This window comes from Vulpes vulpes, chromosome 13, assembly GCF_048418805.1.
Source record: "Vulpes vulpes isolate BD-2025 chromosome 13, VulVul3, whole genome shotgun sequence".
Classification (NCBI taxonomy): Eukaryota; Metazoa; Chordata; class Mammalia; order Carnivora; family Canidae; genus Vulpes; species Vulpes vulpes.
In genome coordinates, this window is record NC_132792.1 from 76,384,809 (window position 1) to 76,401,137 (window position 16,329).

Here is a 16,329-nt window from a genome sequence, read left to right on the forward strand (position 1 = left end):
GGGAATATTTTACTTGTTATTCCACTTTTATACTATAAAATTTGATTTGATTCTCTTTTTTATCTCTATATCTTTATTAACACTCTCCATTTCATGAGACATGTCATACTTTTAATTCTTTGTGCATGGCTTCTGTTAGCCCTTTGAACATAAACATGGTAGACAATTCAAAGGTTTTGTCTATTTAGTCCAATAGCTGGATTTCCTCAGGGAAAGTTCCTACTGGCAATCATTTTCTTATGTAAGTACCACAATTTCCTTATTCTTTAAATGTCTCATACTTTTTGTTTAAAACTGGACATTTCAAATAACATACTTTGGAAATAAGATTCTCATCCCTCCCTAGGATTTGTTGCTATTGATAAAGTTTGTTACTGTTCCTCCTCCTTCCTTTCTGTTTTCCTTCCTTTCTGTTTTCCTTTATGTATTTCCTGAATTATTCATGGAATAATTCGTAATTCTGTAAAGACTGTATTTCCCATCACTGTTGCTAGGAAAGTCTCTTAGTGGCCACCAGTCTTACAAAGGTCTGACAAAGAGCTGAGACATTAGGTCCTACACACAGTCCTGCATAGCAATATATAATTCTAGGTTCTCAGGAAGATATTGGAGTTTTCTGGGGATGGGGCTTTTTGAGGAGCTCCAAACCCAGTCTATACTCTCCAGTGGCTTCTGGGCTGCTGTTTTTCACAACTGTCATGTCTTCTAAGGCTTTTTGTTTTATGTTTGTTTTGTCTGTAATGTTATTGCAAACATATGGTTACTTTCAAATTCTGAAAAAGTAAATTCTGATAATTTTGACTGCTTTTTCATTGTTTTTTCAGAGAAGTGCCATTTTAGAATCCCTTATTTTGCCATCCTGGGAGTCCCACCCACATTTACATTTGATTTTATAAGATTCCTTTAGGCACAGTGATTTGCAAATTTTATGTGGTTTGGATTATTGATTTATTATTTATCTTGGTTTCCTGTCTTCTGTTACAAGGCTTGGTGAATAAAAATAAGAACTCATTTAATTGTCAATCTATATTAATCTGTTTACTTTCAAAGGCTTACATGCTTCTAGGATCTTGATGTAATAGTGTCTTACTTAATATCTTGTGTCATTTTTTATGTTAAAAAAATAAGATACTGACATATGTTAATATCCTATTTATACCTTTTCTCTAATATTATTTAGTGAATGGCAGTATACCAAATAGTGTCTTGATACCCAGAACCATAAATTTGAAAAAGACATACTGATGCACTTAAGAAACTCATATGAGACAATTTAACCAGTTGATCCTAATGCAAATGTAAAAGACTCTAAATAAAATATGTAATTATTTTGAACAATTCTATGGTACCTCTTTTCATAATAAAATAATTAATTTTTCAGGTCAAACTTTGGTTTTTCCCATTTTCAAATGCTTTCATGATTATTGTAATTTTTTCAGCTATTTCTATATTATAAGAAGATAAAGTACCTGGTTACTATATTTTAAGTTACTTTACCTCCTTGGAAAATGCTCTCCAGTGTATATTCTTAAAATTTTGATTTTCAAAATGTGTTTACTTACATCAATAAAATAAAAATGTAATTACATTTCTTCTGTAATGGTGACCTTTGGCAAAAAGGAAAAAAAAAATATCATACCATGGACATGTTCCCCTCAACAATTACTTATTTTAGAGGCAGTTAATATGTTTGTTTTACCTTAAAAATGTCAATTAAAATTTATAGTTTAGCAAGTTAAAAAATGTTTTGGACTCCTAATACACATAAGCAAATAAAATTCAATATCCCTACAGAGAAAATAGAGGACTTAAAAATAAATTATGTATACAAAAAAAATCTGAGTGAGAAATAAAAATAGTTCAGAATCTTCAGTGATTCCCAGTTCAGAAGTTCTTTTAAAAGTAGAAGCATATGCTGCCCAGATATCTTCTTTATCACATATTTCTTTTCCTAATCCAATCAATAGTTTGAAATAACGTGTCTGATAAAACAATGAGTAACGTAAATTATATACACACGCACATAAAACCTACTTCAATATCCCCCTCCCCGCAATTTGCTTACTGATGCTTCAGTTTATTTTACAGTATGAAACACTAAAAAACATGAATAGATGCAGGACCTGCACTAATAAATAGGTGTCCCTGCCCTATCCTCATTTTTTTTTTTAGTCCATCCTCTAAACAGCTGATGCTGTCAACAATTTTCAGCGAAAGGAAGAGGATCTTAGAATTTTATAAAATCTTTGATTCCAGATGCCTAAAAATGTCATAAATTGTGAAAAGCAGGATGGAAAGATGATACTTTATTTTCAATACAGAGGAAATCCTTCATCCCAAATACTTACCCAGGTTTGTGAATATTAAACTTCCTCATCTATGAAACCTCAGTGCTAAATACGGATTCGCTTAAATTGCCAGTCATTCTCCAAAAGACAAACTAACACATCATTAATTCTTTAGTAGGCATCTATGACAATGAGCATACAGAATGTTCCATCTCTTGTTTTATATTCAATCCTTACCATCAAAACCACAGAACATGTTGTTCCTAGAGCACTCTGTTAAGGCAGGAATTTTATCCACAATTTATAATGAGGAAATGAAGATATATAGAGATTAGCTGAAAGTGGCATTACTGGAAGTCAATCTTTGATTTCTTATTTAAGTTCTACTGTACCTAATATTTGTGAAAAAATATCTCATGGCAGCATAGAGTCTCTGAGACTATGGAGATTGGGAGCAGGAAATGGTTTCAGGGGAAAAAAAAGACTTCAATGACCAAATCAATGTAAATATGTTTCTATACTCTGCACTGTTCCACTAAATAGAAAAGCAATTGCTTTTTTTCCTTTTCTTACTGTACTGTGCATAAAAGCATTACTTTGGCTTCCAGATCTCAAATTAAGTAATTTGGGATTAATATGCTGTATACTTAGGAAATAGCTAGGAAAAATTTTAAGTGTTTCTTTTTGGAATAATTGTTATGAATTTCAATGAATAAATCTTCATTAATGTTTTTTTGACGACAACCTGATTTGAAGTCAGAAGATTGGCTATATTATATCAAATTACAATTTTAAAATTACATATACATAAATATAAAAACAAGATATTACAAGTGGTAAAAAAATATATATATATGGTTAGAAAATTTAGTAGGAATGACTATAAGAATATGTTAGTAATCCTTGATATACTAGTGTGTATAACATCAGATGTAAGCCACCTTTTTAAAGTTCCTAATAGTAATAAAATGAGATTTTTGGTAAATTGTCAAATAGCTGCAATACTGCTCCTGACTTCAACTGGGAGCCATTCCCTTGTTCTACTAGGAAAATTCTGAGACGTTTAATGATGATTTGGAAAACAGATGGCAAATTTATTAAGCTTCTGAGTAATGAAGTGAGAATTTATGAGTTTCTGTTTTCAGAGAAAAAAAAAAGTATAATGGGCTTTTGCATTATGACATTGTTCTCAGGTAGCCACAAACAATAACAAAACAAAAAACAAAAACAAAAAAACAAAGTAAATTCCCCAACTCCCAGGTAAATCCACATGACTTTTTTCAGTATCTCTGAGACCTTTTCACAACCAAAAACTTAAATACTATGTAGAACTTTTAATTCTGTCATACATATGGTAACTCAATCATGTCCTCCTAACAAACAATATTACTTATTTAATTAGCACTGGTAGTAATGCATTTGCCTTGAAACTGGGAATATACAATATAATATTAAGTTAAAGCACATTTTATTGCTTTATTATTTATTATGTATGACAAGATATGAGTCTACTGTCTAAACCATTTAATCACTTTATAAACCATTTTCAAAAGAAAAGAAACACTTGAACAGCTTCCATATTTAACTATTTGTTTTCTGACCCATACTTTAAATGCTGGTTGACTTTTTTTATTTCTTTGTAGTTTTATTGGGATATCTTTGGTATATAAAATTGTATGCTTTTAAGGTATATACTGTGAAAAGACTGTCAAAATCAAGCTAATTAACATATCACTTCTACATAGCTACCATTTTGTTGGGGGGGAAGAGGAGAAATTTAAGTATACAATATAGTGTTGTTGACTATCATCAATCACTTTACATATTAGACCTATATTCACATTATATGACTGAAATTTTATACTCTTTGACCAACATCTCATTTCCCTGACCCTAAGCCTCTGACAATCACCATTCTATTTCTGCCTCAGGGTTGACTATTGTAGATGCCACGTGTATTATTATTTTGTATGTGTGTGTGTCTTGCTTATTTTACTTAGCATAATGTATGTGGGTATAGTATTTTCTTTATCCATTCATCTGTCAACGGACAATAAGGTTTGCTCCATATCTTTGCTATTATGAATAATGCTACAATGAACGTGAGACTGCAGATGTATTTTCAAGATAAAGACTTCATTTCACTTAGAAATATACCTAGGATTGGGATTGCTGGATAATATGATAATCTTATTTAATTGTTTTGAGAAATATCCATAGTGTTTTCCATATTGGCTATCCCAATTAGATTGCCCCCAGCAGTGCACAAGGGTTGCCGTTTCTCCACATTCTTGCCAACATTTTTATCTTTTGCTTCTTCTTGATAATAGCCATTCTAATCGGTGTGAGGTCATATCTCATTATGATTTTGATTTACATTTCCCTAATGATTAGTGATGTTGAATATCTTTTCATACAACTGTTAGTCATTTAAATTTCTTCTTTTGAGAAGTGTCTATTAGTGCCTCTGCCCATTTATAAATAGAATTATTTGTATTTTTGGTATTGAGTTGTATGAGTTCCTTATATGTTTTGGATATTAATTCACTATTAGATATATTCTTTGCAAATGATTTTCCCTTTTGTAGATTGCCTTTGATTTTCTTGATTATTTTCTTTGCTGTACAGAAGCCTTCTAGCTTGATGTGGCCCCCCCTTGTCTATTTTGGCTTTTGTTGTCTATATTTTTGATGTCCTATCCAAAGGACACCAAGACTGATGTCAAGATGTTCTTTGTTTAGGTTTTCTTTCAGTAGTTTTATGGTTTCAGGTCTTACATTTAAGCCTTTAATCCTCTGTGTTACTTTTTATGTATGCTGTGAGATAGTGATGCAACTTTATTCGTTTGCATGTAGATATCTAGTTTTCCCAGCATCACTAGTTGAAGAACCTATCTTTACATCGTGTGCCTTTGGAACCCTTGTCAATGAGCAGTTGTGTATATATATATATATATAAATATTTGTAAGTTTCTTTTTTTTAATAACGATTTTATTTATTTATTTATTCATGAGAGACACAGAGAGAGATATAGGCAGAGACACAGGCAGAGGGAGAAGTAGGCTCCATGTAGGGAGCCTGACATGGAACTCGATGCTGGGTCTCCAGAAACAGGCCCTGGGCTGAAGGTGGAGCTAAACCACTGAGCCACCCAGGCTGCCCAAGCAGTAGATTATAAATGTGTAGGTTTGTTTCCGGACTCTGTATTCTATTCATTGATATATATGTTTATATTTACCAGCACCATACTGTTTTGGTTACTATAGCTTTGTAATATAATTTGATGTTAGGAAATGTGATCCTATAGAATTTTTTTTACTTAAGATTGCTTTGGCTACTTGGGGTCTTATGAATCCATTTAAATTTAAGATTTTTTTATATTTTTGTAAAAAATATCATTGTGATTTTGATAGGTATTGCATTGAATCCACAGATCACTTTGAGTAATATAAATATTTTAACAATATTAATTATTCCATTTCATAAACATGGGGTGTCTATTCATTTATCTGTGTCCTTTAGAACTTTGATCAATGTTTTAGAAATTTCAGTATACAATCTTTCATCTCTTTAAGTTAATTCCTAAGTAATGTATTGTTTTTGTTTTTATTGTTAATAGATTTGTTTTCCTAATTCCTCTTTCAGATAAGTTATTAGTGTATATTTATGATACTGACTTTTTTTAAAAGATTTTATTTGTTTATTTAAGAGACACAGAGAGAGCTAGCACTAGCACAAGTAGAGAGAGGCAGAGGGAGAAGCAGACTCCCCACTGAGCAAGGAGCATGATGCAGGGTTCCATTCCAGAATCCTGGGATCATGACCTGAGCCAAAGGCAGATGCTCAATCAACTGAGCCACTCAGGTGTATCTATGTCAGACTTTTATGTCGATTTTATATTCTACAAATTCACTGAATTTATAGGTTTAATGATTTTTTGTGTGTGTTTTCAGGTTTTTTACGTATATTATCATGTCATCTGCAAACAGACATAATTTTACTTCTTTGATTCCAATTTAGATGTCTTTTATTTCCTGTCCTTGCCTAATTGCCTGGCTAGCACTTTCAGTACTTTGAATAGTAAGTGGTATAAGCGGGAGTCCTTGCCTCATTCCAGATCTTAGAAGAAATGCTTTCAGTTTTTCCATATTCACTATGATGTTAGCTGTGGGTTTTAATAAAATCATTTTGAGAATGTTTCCTCCTCAATTTTGTAAAAGAGTTTAAAAAGGGTCAATATTAATTCTTCTTTGAATGTGTGTCAGTATTCTCCTATGTATCCTTTTGATCCTGGGTTTTTCTTTGTTGGGAGGTTTTTGATCACTAATTCAATCTCCTTGTTTGTTATTGCCATAATAATAGCCATATCCATAACAAAATTTTCACTGTTGAATTTTTGTTATGTTTCTGTCATTATTTCATTGGAGTTATGAAAGGTGATAAACTAAGAATCAGACTTACTAGGACATTGTATTTCTTTAGATGTGGCATTAATGGACTTTAAAATTTACAGTCCTAGTTTTAGGATGGTGAAATAGATATATGTTTCCATTTATCCTAAGTGTAATAAAAAGCTCCGGAGGTAAAACAAACAAAAGGACATTCCAAAAGAGGAGGAGAGGGCAGATAGGCTAGCAATCCAGAGACCTAAGGAACTGAGGAATAATACCGTGGTAAGTACTCTGAGTTTTTGTTTTTGCATCATACATTCCAAACAAGAGAGTGGACAGCTTTAAACCCAGAAACACCAGTGATTACAGGCAAAACAAACAAATGAAAAAACAAAAACCCAAAGCAAATAAAAACAACAACAACAACAAATATCTGTTCTCTCTAGCTGTATGACCTGAAAAAGGGCAGTCTAGCCAGCCAGAAAATGTAGTCCATTGGTTATTCTACTTTGGACAAATGCTACAGAAAAACTGTCCTTACTCGCATTCCCACCAGCAAAGATCTAGACTCCTACTCTTGCCAAGCCATAATGAGGTTATAAACTGGGCCATAAAGAAATAGTCAACTAATTAAAAAAAAAAAAAAAAGTGAAATCATAGACTATGTTCTCTGAGCAAGTAAATCAGACCAGAAATCAATTCTAGAAAGATAAAAGAAAATCCCAAAATACATAGAAACTAAGTATTACACTTCTAAAAAAATTACATTGATCAAAGAAGAAACCTTGATTCAAGGAAATTAAAAACAGAAATGCATTGAAATAGAAATGCAATTTATCAAGATGCCTGGGTGTCTCAGCAGTTGAGCCTCTGCCTTTGGCTCAGGGGGTGGTCCTGGGGTTCAGGGATCAGGTCCCACATCAGGCTCCTCTAGAGGAGCCTGCTTCTCCTTCTGTCAGTATTTCTGCCTCTCTCTGTGTCTCTCATGAATAAATAAATAAAATTAAATTAAAAAGAAATGCAATTTATAAAAAATTATGGAATGCAGTAAATGCTGTGATAAGAAGGAAATTATAGAATTAGGTATTTGTATTAGAAATAAGGAAGTGTCAAATCAATGATCTTTGTGAAATTAGAAAAATAAGAGCAACATAAGATCAAAGCAACCAGAAAAAAGCAAATTAATAGAACTAACAGTAGAATTTACAGAATTGATTAAAGAATTCTCAGAAAAAATCAATGAGAAAATAATTTTGGTTCTTTGTAATTTTTCTAGGAAGACTAACAGAAAAGAGAACAGGCATGATTTAATCACAGGAATGAAGGAGGTATATCCTTATAAAATCTACAGACTTCAAAGTGAAATACTGAAATAAGGTGAAACAAAGAAATAAGAAATATGAAAATACTATAAGAAAGTCTACAAACATAAATTTGACAATTTTGGTAGAATTGACCAAATCCTTGAAAAGTAAAAATTACCACAACCCATTTGAGAATAACATATCATAAAAATCTCAAAAAGGAAATCTCCTGGCCCAGATATTTCCACTGGAGAATTCTACCAAGACTTTAAAGAATAATCAACAATTCTACATGTATCTTCCAGAAAATAGAAGAGAAGGAAACATTCCAGATTCATTTTATAAGATAGTTTTGTCCTGATACAAAACCCAGTATAAAAACAAACAAAAACACCAAATAACTTTAAAAATCAATATCTCTTATGAACATAAGAGCAAAAATACTTAAAAATCTACAAATGTGATTCATCAACATATGTAAAGAATTACACATCATTATCAGTCAGGTTTATTCTAGGAATGTAAGATTGATTCAACCTTTCAAAATCAATTACTATATCCCACCATATTAATAAGCTAAAAACACTACATGATCATATTAATTGATACCCATTCACAATGAGAAATTTCAGAAAAATAGAAATAGAGGAGAACTCAACCTGAGGGGGAAAAAAAAATAAAGCCCTAAGCTAATATCATACTTAATGGTGAAAGACTAAATGCTTTTCCTTAAAATAAGGAAAGCAGAGAATGTCCACAGTTACCACTCATATGAATATAGTATTTAAATTTGTAGCTAATACAATAGGCAAAAAAATGAAAGCAATGTGATACAGATCAGAAAAAAAATATCTTTCTTTAATTTGCATGTCTTAATGATCTATGTAGATAAATCTAAATAATCTTAAAAACAAAAACAAAAAACATGTAAAACTAGTAGGTATATTTATGCTTGAATCAGGAGACAGTGTAAATGTGAAAACATTAATTATATTTCTATATTGTAACATTAATAATTGAAAAACAAAATTTTGAAAAACAACACCAATTATAGTCCCTTAAAAATGATTTTGCTAAATGTAAATCTAATGACACATGCCTGGAATTTTTTTAACGAAAAGTACACACTGCAGAATCAATAAAAAAGATAAGAAATAGGAAAGTAATTTTCACTGCTTTAAGAAATCAATATAATATGTCAATTCTTTTCAGATTTATATTTGTTTTATACCATCCTTATCAAAATACTAGTGAGTTTATTCATAGATACAGAGAAGGCAATTATAAAATGTCTATGGAAAGACAAAGGGACTAGAATAGCTAAAGCAATTCTGAAAAATGAGAATAAAATAGAAGGAATCACTTTTCTTGATTTCAAGTATTATTATACAGCTAATGTATTCAGGATCATAAGATATTCACAAAGAGGCACATAAACCAAGAAATAACACCATACAAGTATGACCAACTGATTTTTGACAAAGCTGTATAAGCAATCCAATTGAGGAAAAAATGGTCTTTACAACAAATGTTGCTGAAAAATTGGGTATCTATAGACAAAACAGTGAAAATCAGTTAAACCTCACATCTTACAGGAAAAAAATGAACTCAGATGTATTATATATTTAAATGGCAAGTCTATATAACTTGTTTTTAAGACTTGTTTATTTATTTTGAGAGAGAGAGAGTGAAGGAGAGTGTGTGCATATGGAGGAGGGGCAGAGGGAGAGAGAAAGATAAACTGTAGCCATGTGGGCTCACTCTCCTAACCCTAAAATCCCCACCCCAGTGGAAACTCAGAGTCAGATACTTAACTGACCGTGTCACCCAGGTGCTCCAAGCCTATAATAAAATTTGAGCAGAGCATAGGGGAAAAATCTTTGAAACCTGGGATGTGTTGAAGAATTCTTGACATGACATCAAAAGCATAATATATGAAAGAAATAATTTACAGATGGTGTTTATGAAAATTTTAAAACTTTCTCTGCAAGATGACATTTAAGATGAAGGATCTTTGGAAGAAAATATTTGCAAACAACATATCTAATGAAGCCTCATATATAGAAAAGTAAAAAAAAAAAAAAAAAAAAAGAGAAGTAATCACAATTCCAAATGCTGGTGAGGATGAAGAGAAACTGGATTCCTCATACACTGCTATTAGAAATGTAAAACATTACAGCCACTCTCAACATTTCCCATACCCCTGAACAACGGTGCTCCTGCACATCCCAGAGAAATTAAATCTCACACTATTGTTTATAACAGCTTTATTTGCAATAACTAAACACTGGAAACAAGCAAATGTCCTTCAACAGGTAAATGGTTAAACACACGTAGAGATCCATATCATGGAATACTATTCTGCCACAAAAAAGAATAAACTATTGCTAAACACAGCAATTTGGACAGATCTCAAGGGCATTATGCTGAGCGAAAAAAGTCAATCTCAAAATGTCACATACTGCGTGCTTTAGTTTATATAATCTCAAAATGACAAAATTATAGAAATAAAAAGCAGATCAGTCGTTTCTAGGATTTAGAAATGGTAGAAGTGAGAGATGCGTCAACATAATGAAGGAAGTCCTGTACCTTGACCATGGAAATGGTTCTACAAATGCATATCTGCTACCATATTGCACAAATGTCAAATTCCTATTTTTTACGTCATACTACAGCTACATAAGACTTGACTATTGGGTGAAACAGGATGAAGAGTGTATAGAGTATTTCTGTATCATCTTTATAGCTTCTTGGAATTTATATTCCTCAATGAAAGGGTTTGGTAATGGCTATACTACTATTTAAATGTGTAGTAATAGTTTTAGAATACTAAATAAATCTGCATGAAAAAACTTCAGTGCTTTATTACCTTCTGTCTAAGAATAAACATCTTTTCTGCTAAAATGCCTGGCAGTGTCTGCTTACACCCTCGATCACTCATCACTGTGTGAAATCAGAAACACTCAAATAAACATAAATCTTGATTATGCACTATCTGTAACTGTGGTCCTGTGAGAATCAGTAGAGTTTGATTTTTGTTAAATTATTATATTTTTTCATGTGCATTTCAAATGCAATTTTCTATAAGCATGCTGTTTTCAAGGAAAAATGCCAATATTTTTTCCAGTTTGTGTTCTTATCACTTTAGAAGACATGAAAGTAAAGTTTGATTAGTAGTCCAAGAATCAAGAAACAGTATTTTTTCTCACTTTGTAGGTTATGTTTTAGCTTTTGAGGGTCTCTTGACACACAAAATTCTTAATTTTAATGAAATAAAAAATATACATATACACACACATCATGGACAGGTGTTTGGAATCCCATCTAATCTGGATACCTTGCATTTTCATAAAATTTTAAAATTAGCTTGTCAATTTCCATGATAAAAGCAGCTGGATTTTGTGATTGGGTTTTTATTGAATGTGTTGTCTAATTTAGGAAGAAATTGTTTTTTTTTCACAATATTGCATTTCAAATAATGAATATAAGCCATCTTTCCCTTTATTCAAATCTTTTAAATTTCTTATAACAATATTATATTATTTTCAGTATACAAGTTTGAACTTTTTTTTTTTTTTTAAAGATCTTATTGATTTATTCATGAGAGACACAGAGAGAGACGCAGAGACACAGGCACAGGGAGAGGCAAGCTCCCTGCAGGGAACCCAATGTGGGACTCCATCCCTGAGCTGAAGGCAGACCCTCAACTGCTGAGCCACCAGGTACCTCGGTTTGAGCTTCTTTTGATTATATTTTCCTATTTCATTAATTTAGATGTTATTATAAATATAATTGATTTTTTTAAGTTCATGGCTAGTATATATAAATATAATTGATACTTGTATGTTGGGTTTGTATAGTGCAACATTGCTGAAATCATTAGTGAAAATAATATTCCGAGTGTTCTGTGTTTAATCTCAATATACAAGATCAACGTGTATGCACTGAGGTGGTTTTATTTCTTTTTATTGCCTAATTGTCCTGGTGAGACCATTCGGCACAATGTTGAGTAGGAGTGGTAAGAGCAGACTTCTTTGTTTACCAGAAAAACATTTATTCCTACCATTACATATGATGCTCACAGATACTCTTTATTAGACTGAAGAATTTTCCTTCTCTTCCTATACTGAGTGTTTTTATTATGAAAGGATTTTGGGTTTGTGAAATTTCTGTATTTCTGTACTTACTCAGACAATACATGTATTTTAAATTCTACTAATATGGTGTATCACACTGATTGATTTGGGGTTCGTAAATCAATCATGTATTCTTGTAATAAATCCAACTTGGTCACAGCTTTTATAATTCTTTTAAAACATTGCTGGATTTCATTTGCATTAGTATTAATAATATTAATACTATAATATTTTGTATAATAAAATTGTTAGTTTTTTTTTTCATTAGTAAAGTCATTTTCTTTATGAGAAGTCCTCAAATTATTAATTCAATCTCTACTTCCAGGGGATCTAACCAATTTATTTTTTCTCCTAGAGTCACACTTCGTGTTCTGTGTCTTTCTATAAATTTCATCCTTTCATCTAAGTTATCTAGTTGGTTGGTATAAAGTTGCTTCTGTATTTTTTTTTAATCTCTTTCATCAGGAATGATGTCCTCTCTTTCATTCATGATTTTAGCAAGCTGAGTCTTTTCTTTAAAAAAAAAAAAGATTTCATTTATTTATTCATGAGAGACACAGAGATAGAGGCAGAGACACAGGCAGAGGGAGAATCAGGCCCTGTGCAGGAATTTAGTTTTATCTATTTCTTTACATGAAAATTTCGCATGCTGATTTGAGTCTTTCTTTTTTAATATACACATTTATAGATATGAATTTTCCTCGATCACTGACCTATCTGCATTTCATAAATTTTAAGATTGTTTTTGTTTTCATTTCTCTCAAAATATTTTCTAATATCTCTTGTAATTTAACCTTAGACTCCCAGACAGTTTAAGAGTTTTCCTTTTCTCCATCACATACATTCGATTTTCATTATTTGTGGATTCTGTATTTGCAAATTTACCTACTTGTTAACATTTATTTTTAATTCCAAAACCACGATTCATGGTGTTTTCATAGTCTTTGTGGATATATATTTAGCAGTGAAAAATTTTAGTAACACACCATGCACTTTCCCAGCAGAGGTCAAACAAGGTGACACTCCTTGTTTCAGGTCTCATACTGTAAAATGTGTACAAAAAAGTATTTTCTTTGCAGTATATTTATTAGGAGCCCCTGGGTGGTTCAGTTGGTTAAATGTCTGCCTTCAGCTCAGGTCATGATCCCAGGGTCCTGAGATCAAGCTCACATATTTCTCCCTCTTCCTCTGCCCCTCACCCCTACTCATTTTTTTTTTTTTTTCGCTTGCTCTGCTCTTTCTTTTTTCTCTCTCTCAAATGAATAAATTTTAAACATCTTTTTAAAAAAGAACATTGTAATATACTTAAAGAGAAAATATATATGTTGGATAAGCTTTGTCTAGAGATGAGTTATAGTGCTCCTGACTGTGAATTCAATGTTAAAGACTCTACAGTAATATTAAATAAGTTGTCTTTAAACAAAAACTCACATAAAACAAAGTTATACATTAATTAATTGATGAAAATGCTGTGATTTGCAGGAACTCAGCCCTGTATTTCCCTCTGGGAGCAATATTTCAGTATTTGCTGAATTACTGTTCATGATGACTTTATAGAACATAAATATCACAAATAACAAGAATCAACTGCATTTACGAAGTTCCCCAATTTTCTTCTGTTCTTTATTGTAATTTAATCTCATACTTAATGGAAAATATATTTTATATTATTTCAATCCTTTTGGAGGTATGAGATTTTTGTATGTCATAGCATCAGGTCTATCCTGAAAAACATTCTATAAGTACTTGGAAAAAAAATTTATTCTGCTACTCTTGGGTGGAATGTCCTATAGATGTCTGCTCAAATTAACTGTTTTCTTGTTTTTCAAGTATTCTCTTTACTCATTTATCTTCTTCCCAGTTGTTCCATCCATAATTATAAATGAGATGTTGAAGTTTCCTATTATTTTTGTCTACATCTCCCTTCAATTTTGTGTGCTTTTGCTTCGTGCATTTGAACTAATATTATTAGGTACGTGTATATCTACAATTCCTATGTTTTTCTGACAAAATCACTTTTTCATCACTATAAAATGTCCTTTTTTTCTCAATTAACAACTATTGTTTTTCTCAATTAACATTTATTGTTTGAAGTCTATGTTGTCTGATATTTATGTAGCTACTTAGTTCTGTTTTATTATTGCTTCCATGGTATATATGTGGCATTTTTTTTTATAATCTGTTTGTGAATATAAATCGTGCCTCTTATAAGCAGCATTTAATTGAACAATGTTTCTTCTTCAATCTCTGCCTTAAATCTCTACCTTATAGACAGCATTTAATTGAACAATGTTTTTTTTGTTTTCAATCTCTAAACTTTTTACATCTAAAGCAATTCACTGTAAAAGGAGGATTTTCATCTGCCATTTTTGTTATTTTTTTCCTGTTTATTAGGTCTTTTGTTCCTCTGTTTTCTGATTCCTGCTTTCTTTTGTGTTAAATAGAAATTCTCTAATGCAGATTTTTAATTCCTTTTGCTTCTTTTATTACATAATTTTATTTTGTCAATGATTACTGTTGGGATTAGTACTAATATCATAATTTAAATCAATCTAGTTCTTATTAATACTGACTCAATTTCTATTACTTAGGAGAAATTTTGCTCCAACTACAGCCTCTGTTCACTTCCCCTTTTAATATTTTTGCCATGCAAATTACATATTTATACATTTCAAGTACATCAATACAATTTTATAATTATTACTTCACACAATTGTCTTTTTACAGTCTTTTTTCAATACTTTGGAGATATTATCTCACTACCTACTAGTTTCTAATAACAAATCAACTGTTAATATTATTATTATTATTTACATCTGTTAGTATTATTGATGATCCCATGTATGTGATACTTCCTTTTCTTCTGCTGCTTTCAAGATCTTCTCTTTGCCTTTGATCTTCATGAAACTGACTATGGTAAGTCTGAATATAGTTCTCTTTGAATTTATTCTACTTAGAGTATGATTTTTTTTAAGTATAGTTGATGGTTGACAAACAGTGTGACATTAGTTTCAGGTGTTTAACATGGTGATTCAACAAGTCTGTACATTATGCTAAACTCACCACAAGTGTAGCTACCATCTGTTACCATACAATGTTATTAAAATATCATTAGCTATATTCCCTAGGCCATATCTTTTATTCTCATGACTTATTCATTCCATTACTAGAAACTTGTATCTCTTACTTCCCTTCACATATTTTGCCCACTGAATTACTGAATGTGTAGATTACTTTTTTATCTATTTTGAGTTTTCAACTATTATTTCTTCTAATATATTTCTGTCTCTTTCTATTTGTCTTTTAACTCACTTATTGAATTCTCTTTAAACGTATGCAGGTATGTTTGCCAGCATGTCACAGGTTTCTGAGATCCTGGTCATTTTTCACTACTCTTTGCCACTTTTCTGTTGCTCTGATAGGATAATGTCTATTGGCTTATATTCAAGATTATTGATTCTTTCTTCTGCCAACTCAAATCTTACTCAGTCCCATTAGTAAATGTTTCATTTCAGTTAATAAGTATGTCAACTACAGATACTCTATTTTTTATATAACCTCTCTATTGTTACTTTCTATTTGATTAAGACACCATTGTCATATTTTCCTTTAACTCTTTAGACATTGTTTTATTTAGTAATTTAAACATATTCATTATATCTGATTTAGTCTTTTTCTGGTTCATCTAGGTGGCTCAATGGTTGATTATCTGCCTTTGGCTCAGAGCATGATTCCAAGTCCTAGGATGGAGTCCCACTTTGGGCTCCCTGCAGGGAACCTGCTTCTCCCTCTGCCTGTGTTCTGCCTCTCTTTCTGTGTCTCTCACGAGTAAATAAATAAAAATTTAAATAAAGCCTTTTACTACTGAATCCAAAATCTGAACCCCATTCAAGACATAATCTGTTTGTTGGTATTTATCCTGTTTATTGTACGTACTTTTCTGCTTTGATGGAAACTATATATTTTAGATAATATCTTATAACAACTTTGGTTTTAGATTCTGTCACTTTCCAGAGGTTTATTGTTGGTGTTTTGTTGTTGTTGACTTTCTTATTGCTGTTTCTTTGTTTGGCACTGTTTTGCATTAATTCTATAGAATTTGTATTCCCTGTAGATTGTTGATAACTAAGTTCTCTTTTAGTTTGTTTTAGCTTTTTTCTATTTTTTCTTTTTAAATTTTTAAGCCTAGCTGCCCCTTGGTCACATCTGG

General features: G+C 31.4%; 1 protein-coding gene across 11 annotated transcripts in view; it reads right to left on the minus strand.

The window, feature by feature from the left end:
• Positions 1-16,329, minus strand: part of SNTG1 (syntrophin gamma 1) — a 794,914-nt gene that overhangs the window by 13,096 nt on the left and 765,489 nt on the right. The gene's annotated exons all lie outside the window — the stretch shown is intronic.